The sequence below is a fragment of the Lissotriton helveticus genome, chromosome 5_1 (assembly GCF_964261635.1).
Source record: "Lissotriton helveticus chromosome 5_1, aLisHel1.1, whole genome shotgun sequence".
NCBI lineage: Eukaryota > Metazoa > Chordata > Amphibia > Caudata > Salamandridae > Lissotriton > Lissotriton helveticus.
The window spans coordinates 919,680,692-919,699,808 of NC_136065.1; positions in this window are offsets into that span (position 1 = coordinate 919,680,692).

The following is a 19,117-nucleotide window of genomic DNA, read 5'->3' on the forward strand; positions in this document are numbered from 1 at the left end:
ATAGTATCAACAAGTAATTTGTGTGAAATTCCATTTGTCCTAAATATATTTAATAATGGCAACTTTCTTTGATCCCTTTTTGCTTTTTGATTTTTGTTCTCTGCAATTATTTTGTACTCTTGTTATTATAATGTAAAACTATCTGGGGCATTCATTATGGTATGTCTATTATATTTGTTACCAATTTTTGTAAACCAACATGAATGTAATTCTAATACAGGGCACACAGCCTTGTCAAAGCCCCAGGCCTGTGCGCCACCTAAGGGGCAAAATACATATTGGCTGGCTTTTTGAAAAAAATCCTTTGAACTGCGTTTGTTAAGGCTGCCTTGTGTGCAGGAATGCTTTGAATCACGTTTAATAAACTAACATGATAAAATAACCATAGAACACAGATTTATTGCACCTAAATTATGTTTCAACTTTCTATGCTTACTGTGTCTCATTGGATTACTAAATGTTGGCGAAAGTGGTCCAGGTAACTGACAGTTCTCAATAAAAACAGCCACTTAAGGGTGTAGGTCTTGCAGTCTTCACCACTCAATGTCTTCTTTGAGTGCTTTGGAAGTTTGTTGCTGAGCAGCCACCTTAAATATGGCATCTCCTCTGAAAACACAGGAATCACTGTCAGAGAGGTGGAGATCTTTAAATATGGAAGCCCTCGTGGTAGGACTTTGTGACCAAGTGGAATAGCTGGCCACTTGACAATCCCATAATAAAGCTGCTAGCTTGCAGCAGCAGTTACTGAATGATTGAGGATGAAACTGCACTGATTAGTTGGGAGTGGAAAGTCTGAACAAAGGAACATTATTATATGCATGCCCCCGGGTGTAGCCACATATTACAACTAGTGTAATCTATGTGGGTGGTCCCTGGAAGGAGCTGAAGAAGGTACCCCACAGCTGCAATCAAAATAAAACATTTTATGCCTTTCATTTGTAATTCCACCCACAAATACTCTGAAGATACTCTTGGCTATGAGTTGCAGAAGCAGATGTTCTTTCTTAATTGGGTTTCTTTCATTGCATTCATTAAGTTCAATTTGAGAACATCCATCAGGTAATCTTTCAATGTGCCTTTGCATCAACGAGACATCCACATAAATGTACAAGAGTTAAAGCTGTGATTCCAAATTCAAGGCGTATTCTTAATCTAATTTTCAAAGTGCGTTGCCTATTTGAATTTATGGCCCCCTGACGCTGCAATGTTCAGATCAGATCAGAGCCATCCCATTTGATATGAACTTGGACCTATCCACCGTAAAATAAACGATGGATGAAAAAACACATTGACAAGCTACTGATGAAGCGTTTCGCGCCAAACAGTTTCTGAAAGCAGCTTCTATTAAACAAAGATCACAAGTTGAAGAAATACTTTAAAAGGCCTCATTATGGCTGGTCTGTCATTTCATATATCACACAAGGGAAGAGTTGGAGGTGCTCCACCTCACACCCTTTGAAAGACAATGGAAAACACTACATGAATGCAGGGGCGAAATACTGAAGTGCCAGTTTTAGCCAACTGACAATCTCAAGAGGGGTGTATTACTCCCTAGAATTCCAATTAGATTGGATGAGTAAGCTTTGCCTACTAGTCGTGGTATGTTTCATCATTAGCACCCTCATCCCAACCTGGTAATATGGTACTAATAGGGTGGACTCAACCTTGCTTTGAGGGAGTTTTTCATTAAGATATACTGGATAGAAAGGGATCCAGATCGAATAAAAGGGGCAGATTTATGTTAACTGGCGCATCCCCAGGGATGCGCCAGTTAATGTGTGCCACAGTGCGCCACAGCTCCGCCACCCATGGTGCGCATGGGGCAAAAACGGCACAGATGCGTGACGCATCTGTGCCGTTAAGGTGGCGCATTGCTGGAGTTGCGTCGCAAGCGCGACGCAGCTCCAGCAAGGCTCGGGGGTGCCCCATCTTAACAATGCTGCGTCAAGACCTACGCCTGATTCAAGCAGGCGCAGGCTTTTGACGCAGCATTGGCCTGAAAGTGACTGAGTGAAATCTTATAGATTTCACTCAGCCACTTTTGCGAGGCGCACCTGCCCCGGAACGCCCACAACGTGCTTTACAACGTGACGCATCTGCCTAGATGCGTCACGTTGTAAATCGTTCGTAGGGATGCGCCACGTTTACACCGCCTTGCGTGACGCAACAGCGGCGTAAACGTGGCGCAAGGGCCTCATAAATCTGCCCCCAAATACCTAAGGTAAACCCAGGATTAATTCCTCTATTAGTGGGCACCTTGGCTATGGCTACAAACAGGAAGGGATGATGAACAGGTATACTGACCTACCAATCCATGCTAGGCTAACATGTTTCTTCTCACTCATGCATTACCAGTCAGGGGCATTCATCATGGCATAGGGATCTCGAGCTCTATTTCCTACTCTAGATGAGCTAGGGTAAAATGGGGAACAACCTTTAAGACGCAACTTTTAGCATGCAGTGCTATTACAACGCACACTTTAAAGCGAAAACCATTACAACGCATTACACTGGGGGGCGCTCTCGGATAGGGAACAGTTTTAATTTACTAAGAAAACACCTTCCCTAGTGTCCACGGGGAATGGTGTTGGAATAGTAAATTAAACTATTCACTATCCAGCACCCCCCAGTGTAATGCGTTGTAATGGAATGCGTTTTAAAACTTGCGTTGTTACAGCATGCGTGGTAAAAGCATGCGTTGTAACAACGTACATCCGGGTAAAATGGATAGTTGTAATCAAAGTATGTTCCTACCTCAACAACTGAGTCATTAGATGTCCTGGAAACAATTTGCAGAACACCAATTCAGTACAAATCATGTAACCATAAATAAAAGACACTCACGTGAATTTTCGCATACAGAGTGACAATTAAATGTTCGACACTCCTTCAACACTGCACTCCAAAATAGGCAAAACACTTGTGTGAGGCGGACACACACTGAACCCATGTTAACTATCAGATCACCCTAACTTCAGGGAAGTAAACTTCATGATGTGGTGGAGGTGGTACACTCTTTAGTCGCATGCTGTATGTGAATAAAATGACGGAAATAGAAAAGTCTGGATAATCTTCCTGTTGAAGGGGTGGGTCATCATGGCATATTATCCAAGTGACCCTGATTTATTTATGAAAATAAAAACTGAGTCTCACATTGTTAAAGGTTGTTGTTGCCTTAATAGTATAGTTGTGATATTCTACTTTTATTTAAATAAAGAAATACAAGTAGGGGAGCAAAAACAATCTGTGATTCACCTTTAACCATCTATTGGGAGAAAAACAAGAGAGGTAGACATTGGAATATTGTGCTTAATCATATGTGTGAGCTCCCTTCAAACAATAATGTAATTGAATACATTTAACCGATTCCATTCTGCTTTAGTTGGTTCCATTCAAATAATTCTTTGCAAGGGAAAGAGAACATTCACTTATGCATATGTGCACATGTAGTTATATACTAAGCCCGGGTGGTGAACTCCGCTCTGCCAGCAAAGTTTGTGGAGTTTTGCCAACTCTGCGCTCCTTTGGGAACGCAGAGTTCAGGCAAAACTCCGCGGCAGAGTGGAGTTAGCCCATGCCAAATAAAAAATAGAACAAAAACCCGACTAACCTTCTCTGGCGTCTCCGTCTGCCCTCCTCCACGCAGTGGTCTCTTTTCCTCGCCGTCCTTGTCCTCGCCGGTCGCAAACTCCTACATTGTACGTCTTGTGTGGACTGCACAAAATCTTGTAATGTAAACAAGAAAAGCCACCCGCAAAACACATACCATTCCCAAAAATACATATACATTACACTGAATATCATAAAATACATAACAAAACATGAATAAAACACTGTGCGAAAAACACAAACCACAGACAGATAAAAACACTACAATTTATGTTATGTTATAGAATTTATAGAGTGCATGGCTGCCCTGGCAATGGGGCGTCCCATTGCTAGTCTCAGAAGAACTAACTGTGAAAAAAAATGCCCAGAAGCAATAGTCCCTCACAGAGTGCTTAGATGGAATACAACCAGGACTTTAGGGATTTCCTGAAGGACCAATGGTTCTGAATACACCTCAAAGGTAGAGGAAGAGCTTTCCAGAGGGTAGAAGCTTTAGCAAGTAAGGACCAGTTACCCACCCTTAGTCTTCTCATATGTAGCACACAGGCCAGGTTAGGATCGGCCGAGCGCAGGGACCGTGAGAGTAGGTGCGGCAACAGCAAATTAAACAAGATGGGGGCCCCCTGGGAAAAAGAGATCTTGTGGGCTGTGCACACAGCCTCAAATTGAACATGCTTGTCCACCTGGAGCCAATGCAATCTGTGAATAAGGCCAGTGGCCGTGCATTACTTTGGAAGAGAAAGCAGTAACCTTGCTGCAGCATTTTGAACCATCTGAAGTCTTCTAATCACAGCCTTATTAGCTCCCAGGTATAGGATGTTGCAATAATTCAGCCTAGAGAGGATAACTCTGGGGAGAGGATGTGGTCTTACGGTTATACTGCCGACTCTGGAGCTGAGAAAACAAAGCTCGAGCCTCGGGGTCGACTCCACATCCTGTAATTCTGGGCAAATCACTTAATCTCCCCGTGCCTACCAAAAAAATGAACGTGTCCTTCTGTAACTTAACTGGTGCTCATGTAAAGCACTCCAATACCTTTGGGTCGAGTTCGCACTATATAAATCTGCAAACAAAAACTCAAAGCAGTACGACAAGGCTGCTAACACATAAGAAGTGCAACGGATGGTGAGGCGCAGGTATAAAATTCTTGTTAAAAAAAGCTCATGTCTGAGCAGTAGCTCATGAGGAATTTTTCTTTACTTAATACCAATACAATACAATTTGTATTGTGATCAAACAATCGTGAGGATGTTTTGTAAGTACTCACTACATAGACCCTCGCCTTGCATGCTTAGTACGCGTGCATTACGTAACCTGGTCCTGAAGAAAGCCATGTTTTTCCCTCAGGCACTACCCAACGTGGCTGAAACATGTACACCACACCCAGGATGACCACAATAAGGATACATGGGACTAATTAACCATCCCATATAAATCCACCACTTGTTTTTAACATTGACTGGGAACCCTTAATTGTTTAAAAAAAAAATTTATACCTTGGATCATAGGTATTCTTGAGCCAATTTTAAATCATTACGTCACACGCACAAAATCACAAAAAACAACCAGCTCTGCAGTAATTCTGGCGTTGCAGCACACCCTAGAAACATTTGGCAACCAGGGTGGGAACCCAATGAGGAAGCATGTCACCTACTAGGTAGGTGAGTGAGGTTTGTTTTAAAACACCCTGCGGGTTCCCAGTCCCTGTAATTAACACCTAAATGGACTGAAGGAGGAAGACTGGAGCACCAATAATACAAATAGGTGGTTGATCCATTCTAAATTTGTTTTGCATTATTTGAACTATGAAGACGAACGGGGTCACAACTTCTCCCACTCTCTATGTTTATGGTAGAGAGGATAACTGCCTGAATGATAACTTGATGAGGGGGGTCAACGAAACTGAGAATAGAATAGGCTTGAGCCTACAAAAGCAGGTGCCTACCACCTATTTCCCCTGTGCTTCCAAAGTTAAGGCACTATCCACCCAGATACCTAATTTTTTAAACACCAACTTGGGACAGTGAGGAGGCCCAAGCAAAGAAGGCCACCAGTGATTGCCCAAGGAGTGGACGTCCATACCTAGAAGCAGTATTTCAGACTTATTCGAGTTCAGCTGCATACAATTAGCAGCCATCCAATCTGCGACCACCAGCATACCTTTTTGGAAATTAACCAGATTTAATGTAGGATTCATGGAAAAGGAAAACTCATGCTGGGTGTCGTCAGCATAGGACACCAGTGCAAACCCCAGAGCTTTCCCATTCTGAGCCAATGGCTGGATGTAGATATTTAAAAAAGTAGGGGTCAGGGAGGAACCTTGGGGGACGCCATGATGTTAAGTCTGCCAGCTTGAGCTACAAGGAGGGGACACAACCTGGAAGGAACGATCAGCGCTGAAAAGAAGCAAACCAAGTTAAAGCAGTCCGCTCTCTCTTAGGCACTGGAACAAAATAATTTGGCATAGAATGTCAACTAAAAGTACAAAAACATTGTGAATAACCTCTATTCCTCCCCATACAATCCTCTACTCCCAAAACCATTAAAAAATCTTTAAATAGGTCTTACCTGTTTCGACAAACAGCAGCACCTTATCGGGACCATGATCCCAGAAAATAGACTAAAATGACACAAATAGAGTAAAAAATAGAAGGCATCAGTTAAATATGGCTTCTAAATGAAACACAAAATGACTATCTCCCATGTCATAAATGTCATTAAAATGTAAAACAAATTGTCAAGTATAAAATAAATAGTATAAAACATACTCTTATGTCATATGTTTAGGAAATAATAAAAATGTATTACAAGTTTTTTTTTTATCTCTAAATAAATATTTATATTTAATTTTAAATATATATGTATACATATTTAGACAGATAGCTAAACTAGACTTTGAAAACATACATTTAGTAAAATGTGTTACTTTTGTTTATTACATAAAAATATTACATTAATATTATTTATTACAAAGATACCACAATTTTTAATACTATATTTTTAGTGCCACCATTATTAATTAACTAAGCCAAACTATGTTTACTACATACAAAAACAATTTAAAGTGATTATTTCACACTAAATTTGTCAAATTAAATATTCACACTCTAACGTAAATAATATTTAAGAAAATATTAAACACAAAAGGGGTGACATTTACCTTTCCAGTCTATTACAATTTGGGAAAGGTGTTGGTGATTATAGGGTGAAATTTACTACTTCCACTCCAATTGAAACCAATCTTGGGAAGGTTTTGAACACTTACGGGCGCATTTGGATGTTAGTCGGAATGTCAGAGGATTTCCGACCCACCTCCAAGGTTTGACTTCCGACCGCCTAATAACAATGTAGGCCGTTGGAGGTCAAACCAGCTGTTCATTCCGGCTGGCTTCTGATGGAATCAAATAGCCCATCGGCCAGTCGGAACCAGCAGGTAATCTCTTAAGGACAGCATTTCCTCCGTCTGGAATACAATGTCGGTTTCCCACATGATTTTCATGTCAGGCTTCCTGACATGAAAAGCATGTCAGAACGTGATTTTGGGGGCCCCCAGCAATGCCCCCATACCACTGGGGCCATCGGTTAGGGGACTGTAAATCTCTGCACCATGTTGGTGCCTGCGGCACAGTGTATGGTGCCGGCCACACAGTGGAGGGATTTACACAAACTCCCATTTCTCTATGGGGGCTTGTGCTGTGGGTGAAAACCGCCCACAGCACAAGATCCAGTAGAGAAATGGAAGTTTGCAACTGGTTGCATTGTAATTAGGTACTCAGAACCGAAGGCCTAAAGGCCGTCGGTTCCAACACCGAAACGGCATCTGCACGGCTTGTAATAAGGCCCATAATAGGTGACAGTTACTATTCCCACTCAAATCTACAACAACTTGGGGAAGGTGTTGGACTCTAAGGTTGTGACATTTTCTAGTCCAACACCAATCTACACCAATTTCAGGAAGGTGCTGGACACTAAAGGGGTGACATTAACTATTCCCACACCAATCTGTACCAGTTTGAGTAAGGTGTTGGACAATAAAGGGGTGACATTTACTATTCCCACTCCATTCTAAAACAGTTTGAGGAAGGTGTTTGACACAAAAGGGGTGACATTTACTATTCCCACTGCAATCTATACCAAGTTGCTTATATTGCTGGACACTGCACTGAAAGGGTGGCATTAACTCTTCCTACAACAATGTATATCACTTTGCTGAAGGTGTTGGACACTAAAGAGGTGGCATTTACTATTCAAACTCCAATCTATATCAATTTGTGAAAGGAGTTGGACACTATAGAGGTGACATTCTTATTCTCACTCCAATCTATATCAATTTGAGGAAGGTGTGGGGCACTAAGGGGGTGGCATTTACTATTCCCACTCCAATGTAAGCCAATTTGAGGAAGATGTTGGGCACTGAAGGGGTTCAATTTACTATTTCCAGTGCAATCTAAAACATTTCGAGCAAACTTTTACGAACTACAAATATTATTTACACAATCATTACTCCCTACACAAAATTTAGATTATGTAAAATAAAGTAAAATTCACTTAAAAACACACTAATCAAAAGAACAAACCAATATATTCACATTTAATCATTGATTTACAGAATAATATTTCTAACAATATTAATACATTTTATATATTCTCTAAATTATTTACAAACATTACTAAACTTAGAACCATAAAGAAATTTAAATCATACTCTAAAATTAACAACCACAACAATTTAAAAATGTAACACTAATTTGAAAAATATAGACAAATTACAATACCTTACTTTTATAGAGAACATAAAAAATATTCTAGTTATAATTGTTTGAAAAAAACATAACATTTAAATCTTTATTAACAAATTTAGAAAAAGAAACATATTATTAGATTTAATTTTTATATATGTTTTTATTCTCTTTAATTTACATTTACATTGTATTATTTACAATAACATAATAACGTTTTAATTGTATTGTAATTAATATATGTTTAAATTAATTATAAATGATTTATAAAAAGTCTTATTGTAGCAAAATACATTTATACATTTTGCAATATTAGTTTGCATATCATTATGTCAATTGGTTTTACATTTACTTTAAAATGTCTACTTTTTAATATTGTCCCCTAAAAAGCCAATATCCTGCTGCCAAAATAAATGATAAATCCATTACTTTTATTAATTAATTAATTAAATTAAAATCACAAATTTCAATAATGTCATAATTAATACATTATGTAAGTAAAAACACAAATTAAAACAATTCCTAAACAAATAGAAACAAAGACACTACAATAAATGACATACAAAGTAACACTAATAAACGATATTACACACCATGATACTTTCTAAATCGATAGGTTTTTAGAACAATATTAAAACAATACTTAAAACTATATTTTTACCTTTGATATTACTGTCGACGATATTTTTGCCACCCTGATATTCTTGATACAATATTTATTCCTGAAATTGTGTCCACACACCAATTTTGCTCAATATTCTAAAATCTAACTTTCGTGTTTTCATTCCCATAGATGTTCAGAGGTGAATCACAGTGTGGATTTTGCTCCCCTCATTATATTTCTTTATTTATAGCTCCGGAACCTTGATACACCTCCGTAAAAAAATTGTTGTCAAGAGATCTTAATTTTTTTTTATAAACATTTTTATTGACTTTTCCAGTGTAAAATCATACAGCAAGCATGCCAGTATCGAGCAACACACCCATCCCCCATCCCCCCACCCTCCCCTCCCACCACTTGGTCCAGGACATAGTCTCTTCTTTCCGATAGTTCATCCAAGTCCCTCACCCAAGTCCACACTGATACCAGCCCCAGTTACCTAACCCCTTTCTGTTCAATGGAGATCAGGAACCCATGCCTGCTTATCGGCTCAAAGCCCTCCATCCAGTCCATGATGTCGGTGCCATTTGCCCCACACCCTACCAAACTTCTTTGGACACCCTCTCGCCTTATACGTGACTCTTTCGGCCACCATGTATAGGTCCATACCCCTCCTCCTTTCCTCCAGTTGCAGTGTGTCAGGTGCCCCCCATTTCCGGGCCACGTCTCTCTTGGCCACCACTAAGGCCAGCACCAGGAAAATCAGCAGGGGGCGAGCCAAATCCACATCATTCATCATTCCCAGGAGGGCAAGTTTGGGGTCTAAAGGTAGGGCAGTCTCTAGCACCTCTCCTAGCTCTTTCAGGACCTCCCCCCAAAAGATTTGAATTTTCGAGCATGACCAGACCGTGTAGTAGAAGTCCCCTCTGTCATGGCCACACCGCAAGCAGCACGGGTCAATTACTCTCACAATCTTATGCAGGCACACTCTATCAAAGTAGGTCCTATGAAGTATATTAAACTGGATCAGCCTTAGGCGAGATTTAACCGCCACCTCCCTCGGATGCATCAGGATCGTACCCCAATCTACCTCATCCATGTCCCCCACCTCTCGTTCCCATGTGGCCCTGAGGTTCCCAAGTCTATCTGGCCTATTATTCATTATGGTTTTATACGTTAGGGACACTGCCTTACCAGGGATCCGTTCCTGTAAAAGACGGCCCTCCAATGGAGCATACTCCGGGAGTGCCTCCGTCAAAACCCTCTCCGCCCTCCAGGCATGTCGCAGTTGCATATACTTAAAATATTGTGTGCGGTGGAGCCCATAGTCCTGTCGCAGTGAGGGAAAGGACTGTAGCCCCCCTTTCTTTATCACATCTCCCAGAGTCGATATGCCAATGGCATCCCACCTCTGGAACCCTTTCAATTTACTAAGCTCCTTGAACCAGGCGCATTTCCATAGTGGTGTTTGTTTAGTCGGTTTGCGTTCCCACCCTATCGCCTTCGTCGCCCTTGTCCATATCCCCATTGTGAGTCTTGTGGCAGGCAGCAGTCTGGCCCTCCCCTTGCGTCCGTAGAGATAATGTATACACGTGTGGGTGTCCATTATGTGTCTTTCTAGCGCATAGGTGGGGTGTGTGGCCGGGACATGTATCCATTCATTTATGGAGACCAAATGTTCTGCCCAATAGTAAGCCTCTACGTCAGGCAGTGAAATCCCACCATTATATTGGTGTCTCTGCAGGGTCGACAGCGCCACCCTGTGTTGCTTCCCCATCCACAAAAATGCCCTCAATTCCGCCTGAATGTCCCGGAAGACCCGGGGCTGCAGGGGAAAATATTCATTTTGAAAGGCATACAAGAATCTCGGGAGCGAAATCATTTTAAACATCGCTGCCCGGCCCAGCAGAATCAGGGGGAGCAATTTCCATCGTGCCGCGTCCTCAGTAAAGTTACGCACTACTCGGATAATATTCCTTTCATAGGAAAGGGTACTGTCAGTCTTTATAAATATCCCCAGGTAGACAAATCCCTCTCTTGTCGTTTGTAACCTCTCAGGCAGCGTGGGCCACACCTCCCCCCCTTGGGGATCGTAAAGAGTCGATTTATGCCAGTTGATCTGGTAGGCCGCTTTGGCCCCATAGCGATCCAGTTCCGAGAACAGCGCAGGTATGGTAACATCCGGTTGTGTAATATACAGAAGGACGTCGTCAGCATATAGGGATAGTTTTTCTTCAGTCGCATCTGTCTGTCCTATTCGAAACCCTCTGATTCCCCCGTTGTCGGACTGCGCACGCCATCACCTCTATGGAGAGGGCGAACAACAAGGGAGACAGGGGGCATCCCTGTCTGGTACCCCGTCGTATAGGGAAATCCCCAGCCAGTGTCCCATTGACCCGAACACTCGCCCTTGGGTCAGTATAGAGCAAACCAATCTTCTTCCTGTATTTGGGTCCAAAGCCAAAGCGTTCTAGTACCCACTCTAGGAAGGGCCAGTGGACTGCGTCAAACGCCTTTTTGGCATCAAGGGATAGAAACCAATGTGGGTCGTTTCTAATGCTCACCTCCATTAACCAATTATGGGTTCTCCTGAGGTTGTATCTGGTCGCCCTTTCAGGGAGGAACCCCGTTTGGTCGAGGTGCACCAGCCCCGAAATTACCCGCCTCAGGCGGAGGTCCAATGTCGTTGCGAAGAGCTTCGCCTTCACATTTAGGAGGGAAATGGGGCGATATGACGAACATTCATCAGACGGCTTACCTTCCTTGAAAATCTGAATGATCGTGGCTTGTCGGAGGTCCAGTGGGAACATTCCCTCCACCTCGGCGTCCACAAAGAGGCCCAATAAGTGAAAAATTCCGCCGGGAAGCCATTAGGGCCAGGGGCCTTCCCCGCCCGGAACCTAACCATGGCCTCCCTAATTTCATCCACTGTTATGTCCGCCTCCAGGTCACGGTGGTCTGCCTCCTCCAGTACCGGGAGCTCGATATGTGCCATGTATTGCAGCGCGTCCTCTCTCGTCCCTAGGTCCCTTGCATCATAGAAGGCCTCATAATAGCCTGCAAAAGTCTCCGCTATCTGTTTGTCTGCTCGGGCCCATCCCCCCTATCCGTCTTTCACCTTTTCCACGCATCTCGCCTCTCTCTCTTTCTTACTAAGCAATGCTACCAACCTCCCGGATTTGTCACCCACATCGTATAGGCGGTGCAGAGTCGCCAGGGCCTGCGCCTTAGCCTCTCCTGTCACCAGGTGTTTGTATTGGGCTTGTACGTCCGATAGTCGTCTAAGCGTCCCCAGGTCTCTAGCGGTCAGGTGCTCTTGCTCCAGAGCCAGTATCTGGGCTTCTAGGGCTAGACCTCTGCTTGTACTTTCCTCCTGTCCTCCGCTAACCTAGATTGCGCCCTGTCTCGCAGGACTTTTTTAAGTGCCTCCCACAGCAACACCCGGGAGGCTACCGAACCCTCATTTTCCACAATGTAAACCTTCAAATCTGCCCGCAGGCCTCTCAGAATGTCCGCGTTTTGTAGGTCCCAAGCAGTCAGCCGCAGCGCCGCGGGCCTCCCCATCCTTCCCCCTCCCCCTCCCACCTCCCACCTCCACCAGCACGGGTGAATGATCCGAAATGAGGCGCGCGCACGATATTCTGCCATGTCCGTGACACGCAGCGCCTGTCTAGCCATGAATATATAATCTAAGCGGGAGTACACTTTATGCGCTCCGGAAAAGAAGGAGTACGCCCTAGACTCAGGATGGAGCCATCTCCAGACATCTATCAGGCCTAATGTAGCCATCGTTTTAGCCAGCAGAGTGGTGCCTATCTCTGTCTCCCGACCAGTCCGCCGCTAGGTCCATAACTAAGGTGAAGTCGCCCCCTAAGACTTACACCGTGTCGGACGTGTTGAGGAGGATATCAGTGATGCCTCTGAGTGTACCCGCCTGTAATTTGGATGGGGTATAAGCCGAGATAAACGTGTATTCCTTTCTCCTCCAATGTCCCCGCACTCCCACATATGTCCCCTGTGGGTCCGTTCAAGTCTGCGCTATTCTCATGGGTGGATTTTTTTTAATCAGGATTGCGACCCCTCTCGAGCCCGATGTGAAATCTGCGTGTGCGAGGACTCTGTACTGTCCTCTAGCAAGGAAGGCACATTTGGTACCCTGTAGGTGTGTTTCCTGTAACAGTCTGACGTCTGCCCCCAACCTCTTCACATAGTTGTGTACCAGCCCCCGCTTGATCTTACAGCCCAGATGTTAACATTCCACGTCAACACCTTAAGACCATCACGGGACAAACTCTCCCTCACAGGCCTACCCAGCATTGTATCCTACATTGAGGCATAAGCGTGCCCAATGTCCTGCACGCGGAGTCATCAGGACGTGCGTGTGTATGTTCAACATGACATGCTATAACAATCCCCCCTCCCCCCAACTCCCCCCACCCATCCATCCACTCAAGAACACCTTCCAATCTCCCCCACAAACCCTCAAACATGAAACAACAGAATCCCTCCCCTCCTCCCCCCACCCTACCTCCCCCTCCCGACAGCCCCATCTCCGCAGATAGCTTTGTCAGGGACTTTCGGGTAGAGAAGGTCTATCGCCCACCCCTGAAGACCCCCTAACAACCCAGCTCCCGGACAGTAGTCCAAGAACAAACAAACTTCCCTTCTTGTAATTACATGCAGGAAGGCAACTTTCCCCAAAACACAGGAAGCCACAAGTTTGTAGGGGGTGTATCAACTTGCGTGCACTCCGGCTGAGCCAGGAACTTCATGTCCAAACTGTCCCATAATCACGAGTGGGAGTACTGGACAGCGTCCTGTGAGGCCCCGGTCTCCTTAGTCGAGTCCTGCTCCATCTCATTGATCACTGCTACCAGCGGGCGCATGGACTGCGTATCATTGTCCTCGTCTCCGGATGTGTTACCAGCTGTGTCGTCCTCCCCTTCTGAGCGGTCGCTCCTCTCCAGACAGCGAAACCTGGATCCTGCCTGGCCCCCAGCTCCTGGGGACGCCAATCGCCGCCGTTGTCGGTATCGTCGGGGTCAGCGCAGGATATGGTGTCGTCTTCAGCCTCCTGCATCCCCACGCTCCTCTCGATCTCTGAGCCTTTGCTTGACCCCACTGGGCCTCCGCGGCCGGCGCCCTCGTCGCCATCACATGCCTCTCAACCTCCGCTCCCCGCCGTGGGGGCTGCTCTTCCAACCACTGCCAAGCATCGTCCGGGTGCGTGAAGAAGTGCGTCTTCTCCTTGTAGATCACCTTTAGTTTCGCGGGGAAAAGTAGCATGTACTGTATCTGTAAGTCTCTCAGCTTTGCTTTCACCAAGTCAAAGGAGCGCCTGTGCTTCTGTACTTCTTGACTAAAATCCGGGAAGATCATAAATATTGCGCTTTCCATTCGAATTTCTCCTAACTTTCTAGCTTCCCTTAATATTAAATTTCGGTCTGCAAAGTTCAGGAAGCGGGCAATAATTGGTCGGGGTCTCGCCAGCAATGCTCGATGCGCCCGCTCTATAATAAAGCAGTTGGAGAAGCTTACCGCCGGGAAGGTCTTCCGCAGCCATGTATGGAGGAAGGCTGCCATGTTGGTCCCCTCAATTCCTTCACGAAATCCCACAAAGCGGAGGTTATTGCGGAGGGCCCTATTTTCTGCATCGTTGGAGTTGCTTGTGGGAGGCCTGGAGTTCCGCCACGTCTCTCTTAAGTGTGTGGATAGTATCTTCTGCTTCGCCCAATCTGGTCTCCGCCGTGGTCACCCTTACCGTTAAGTTGCGGAAGTCCTGTCTTAGTAGGGTAACCTCCGATCCTACCTCTCCAATCTTAACCCCAGAGTGGCTCAGGACGCCTGTATTTCCTCTCGTGACGCCTGGATAGCCCCCATCAAGAGCGTCATGTCCGAGCGAGATCCCTGGGCCTCAGTCTCTGTGGCGGGGGGCCGTTGCATAGAGGTCCAGGGTCCCCTGCCGCGGGGCCCTGGCAGCCGTCTCCTTCTTCCCCATGTCGCACTCACCGGGTGGCCGTATGGTCCTGGCTCCTCTCCGGCTGTATTAGGGCGTATCACCTCCAAACCCCTGTCTTCGGTGCAAGTGATGTGGTCGCAGGCCCAACGCCCCACTCCCGGGCTAATGACTGTCGTGTGTTCTTCCGGCCATGCGCCACCAGATGAAGGGGTCCCACTCCGTATCGCCCCTCACTACGGTAGAGCAATCAACTACTCCTGGTACCTCAGCGGGCCGCCAGGGAACCCCAGACTTGATGGTGCGGCCGGGGGGGGGGGGGGGGACAGAGAGCGCTCTCGACACGTCCATGCTCTGGTCGCCGGTCGCTCCTAACGGGGTCGGAATCCTGCAGCAGTCCCACTGCTCTCCTCACTTTCTGTATGTCCGACCCTCCCCGTGGTCTCCTCCGCGACATCCCCTGGCAGGCCCAGGCGCTCCCAGTGCCTTCCTGGGTCTGGACTTAAGGGCCTTTCAGGTGTTTAGATCGCCCCCCCCGCTCTGGGGGTACTGGTCCCAGCACAATGGCACCTAAAATATCTTCTTGCGTGGCCCAGCTCCCTGGATGGCCGCCCTTAGTGTCTCTGTGTCGCAGGGCCCTCACGCTGGCTTGACGAGGCGGGCAGACCGGGCCTCCGGGAAACGGCGTCTCCTCGCGCCGACTCACTCACCCCGTGCTCTGCGCCTCCCTCGCGAGGACCTGCCGCCATCTGAGCCCGTCGGAGGACAGGCGCTCCGTCAGTCAGTGTCCCGCCTCTGGCTGCCCACCCCGGTACTGTGGCAGTGAGTCTGCCGATTCCGGCGCGCCCAGCACTTCCGGGCCCACCTCCGTGAGGCAGCCCCCGCGTCTCTCCTCGCCGGGCCGGTCTTCCCGAGTCGGGTCTCATGCCGCCGCCATCTTGGGATCGGGCCGCAGCAGTCCCGGATTGCGCGCTGGCTCTCGTGGTTGGCGGCCGTTGCAGCGCCGCTGCTTAGATTTAATGATCGCCCCCAGTTTCACGGGGCCATAGGCATGCCCTGGGTGATCAGATCGGCAGCCTTGGACTTCGTTGAACGCCGGATCAAGTTCAGCTCGCCGGAGCTATCAGGAGACTCGACCTATTCGGCCATGTTGTTGGCCACGCCCCCAAGAGATCTTAATTTTTTATCTATGTTTTTGCATCATTAGCGAAGTAATTTAGCTTGGGTAGACATTGCTAACTTGAGCCTAATTTTTCCTCATGACATTTTTAAAAATGGTGATGTGTTGTAGGGATGATGTAATAGTTCAGGAATTATAAGACCTAAATGCTTAATTTTGATTTCAAAACAAAGGTTTTGGGGGTCGAGTAGCCTTACAAAGACAGAAAATAACTCCTCAGAGCAGGCCTTTTGCCATTTTCCAAAATGGTGGCTCTTTAATTATGTGTTTTAGCCATCATATTGGTAATCTATTTTGATCTTGTTTTTGTTTCAGGTTTTCAATTGATTCAAATTCGTAAATATGAGTGAAGCAGGGGGTAGCAGAGGATCTTACCCTCACCACAGAGTGTTGCTAACTACAACTCTGAGGACTCCTTCAACAATGAAAAATTTGTCATATGCCAAACTAATATGACAGAAAAGCTTACATCAACTGCGGCTGGACAGAAATGTATTTGAGATGCTGCAGTACTGCAAGACAATGTTCACAAAATATTGAAACTGATGGGTGAAGAGGATCAAATATTTTATCATTGTAACAAGTGCTACAAGTTGTATACAATTGCGAAGAACCTGGAAATAATCTGTCATAAAATGTCAAAAACTAGTGAATCACAGCAAGATTCCAAGTCATCTGAGAAAGCGAAGACAACCAAACACAATGCCCATCCACTTAGAAGATTGATGGCTACCCCTCGTCCACCTCCAACAACTGAACAGAAAGCAGTGGATCTTCAATGTGTTACCTGTGGATTAGCCAGAACAAGGGACAAAGGGATTGACGAAAGAACAAAGTACACAGTATAAGAATCTTAAATGGCAAACATGTTTTTATCTGCAGCTAGTTTCTTCCAAAGTGAAGTTTTCAGCTGAGTAGTTGATCCAAACAAAGAGGCAAATGTATTTGCAGCAGATTTGATCGCCCATCCGAACTGCAAACGTGCATACATTCGAAAATATCAATGTACAATGAGCTCCTAGCATCAATCAAACTGCCAGTCTTTAGTTACGTTTCCACTCTATGAAAAAGCAAATGAAGTTTTAAAGCCACTCTTGAGTGCTGGCTACGGGTTCACACTCAGTGAGATCAGAGAAATAATGGTCAACATTGATGAAACTGTATTGGTCCATAATACCGAAATTAAGATTTTTCTTGGGAGACTGTACAATGAGATAATGAATTTTTTTACTCTAACAAAAAGATTGAGCTACGTATGATGTTCTCAGCTGATTTGATTATTGAAGTTCTTACTACCAAAATAAGACTCACAGGATGCAGTAAAATCAGCAGGAACCATTTTAGAAAACTTCCTAAAAGATTTAGATTTTGAACTTAATGGCAAATCAACAAGAATGTCTGATATTGTCTTAACTTTTTTTACATTATTGTTTAATATCAGCAAAGCAAAACTGTTACAAAATAAGGGCATCATTACAATGCCGGTCAGACTCTCACCCGAGCGGCACCGTAGCGGAAGCGGGACAGCCCGACAAGGAGTCGGCGGTCCCGCTGCTCTTATTACAATGCGACTACATTCACGGCGGTCGGAAAGTGTATATTGTCCATTGGGGCTTCTGCTGCAAGCTGCAGAACAAGCTGCAGTAGAAAATATACACTTTAAAAACCTCCCTGCACAATGCAGTGCCTGCCACGTGGGGCAGAGATGTTTAGGGTGCACCATAGGTGCCCCCCAGGGTCCGTAGCAGAGGGCCGGGGGGAAGTGGACCCCAATTGGGGCCCGCAAAGTTACTTTCTGCCTGCCTTTTCATGGCGGGTAAACAACCATGAAAGGGCAGGCAAAAGGGATATTGTAATCCCTATGGCGGTGCCTGAACAGGCACCACCCCTCTTGTAGGGATCACAGACCCTCTGACAGTCCACCGGGCTCCATTAGCCCATCGGAAAGCATCAGACTATCTTTCCGCCTGCTGCCTCCGACCACACGCATTGTAATGCCTCAGTTGGGCCGCCATCAGAAAGGCTCCCTAAGTTCTTGAGTTTGCAACAGAAGCTAACAACATTGAAGGTGGCTTTGAAGATATATGCGAAGAAGTGGAAGACAATCCCATGAACCGACAGGCTTATGCTGTGCAAATGTACTGTCTTTTCCAAATCATGTTTTATGAATTACATCACAGCAACAAAAAAAACTCTGCTACACATGGTGACTGCTCGCACAATCTATGACAAGTGCGGAAATAGAGAGCTAATCATGTCAATGAATATGATTGGTGTATCAACAAGTTATAATGACATAGCATGAAGAAGGAACTTGTTAGCAGCTCATGCTGTAAAATCGTTTGAATCCGAAGGCACACGACTTCCAAGTCACTTTACCAGGAAGAGATTTACAGTTGCTGCTCTTGATATTTAGATTTTGAAGACAGCTCTTTTTTGTCTGGAACATCCAGTGCAGATGATACTGCCAAGGTGCTTTTCAATACTGTGCCAATGAAGTAGCTGCTGGAAAGCAAGCTGTGTCAGCTGTAGGCATAAACAAATCAAGCTGTAAATGTATAATACAACTGCCTTGGCAACATGTGCAAAAGCACTACATGGCATCAACACATCCCAGTCTACCAGAACGTTTCAAGTGGCTGAGGATATAAGATTACTGCTGGATTTGGTACTATTGGGCAACATGGTACAACTATTTTGTTTATCTTCCTCAAATCTTGGACCACCCTATATTTTCCATTAGGCTTCTTTATACCAATTATAGGTAAATTACAGGGACTACTCATTATTTCGTTTAATATGCCTTGTTCGACCAAACGTTCAATTTCTGCTGCAACACCTGCTTTTATTTCTGGACTCATTTTGTTCTGTCGGGTATTTGGGTAAACTGCACCTTCCGTTACAGTTACTTTCGTTCGTTCGTTAATCTTTATTTCGGCAATTTTGCCATAAAAGATACAGCATAAAATCAATACAGATGAAAAAAATCAGACATCACTGCTACATCAATAGCGGGGTAGCACACAGGTACA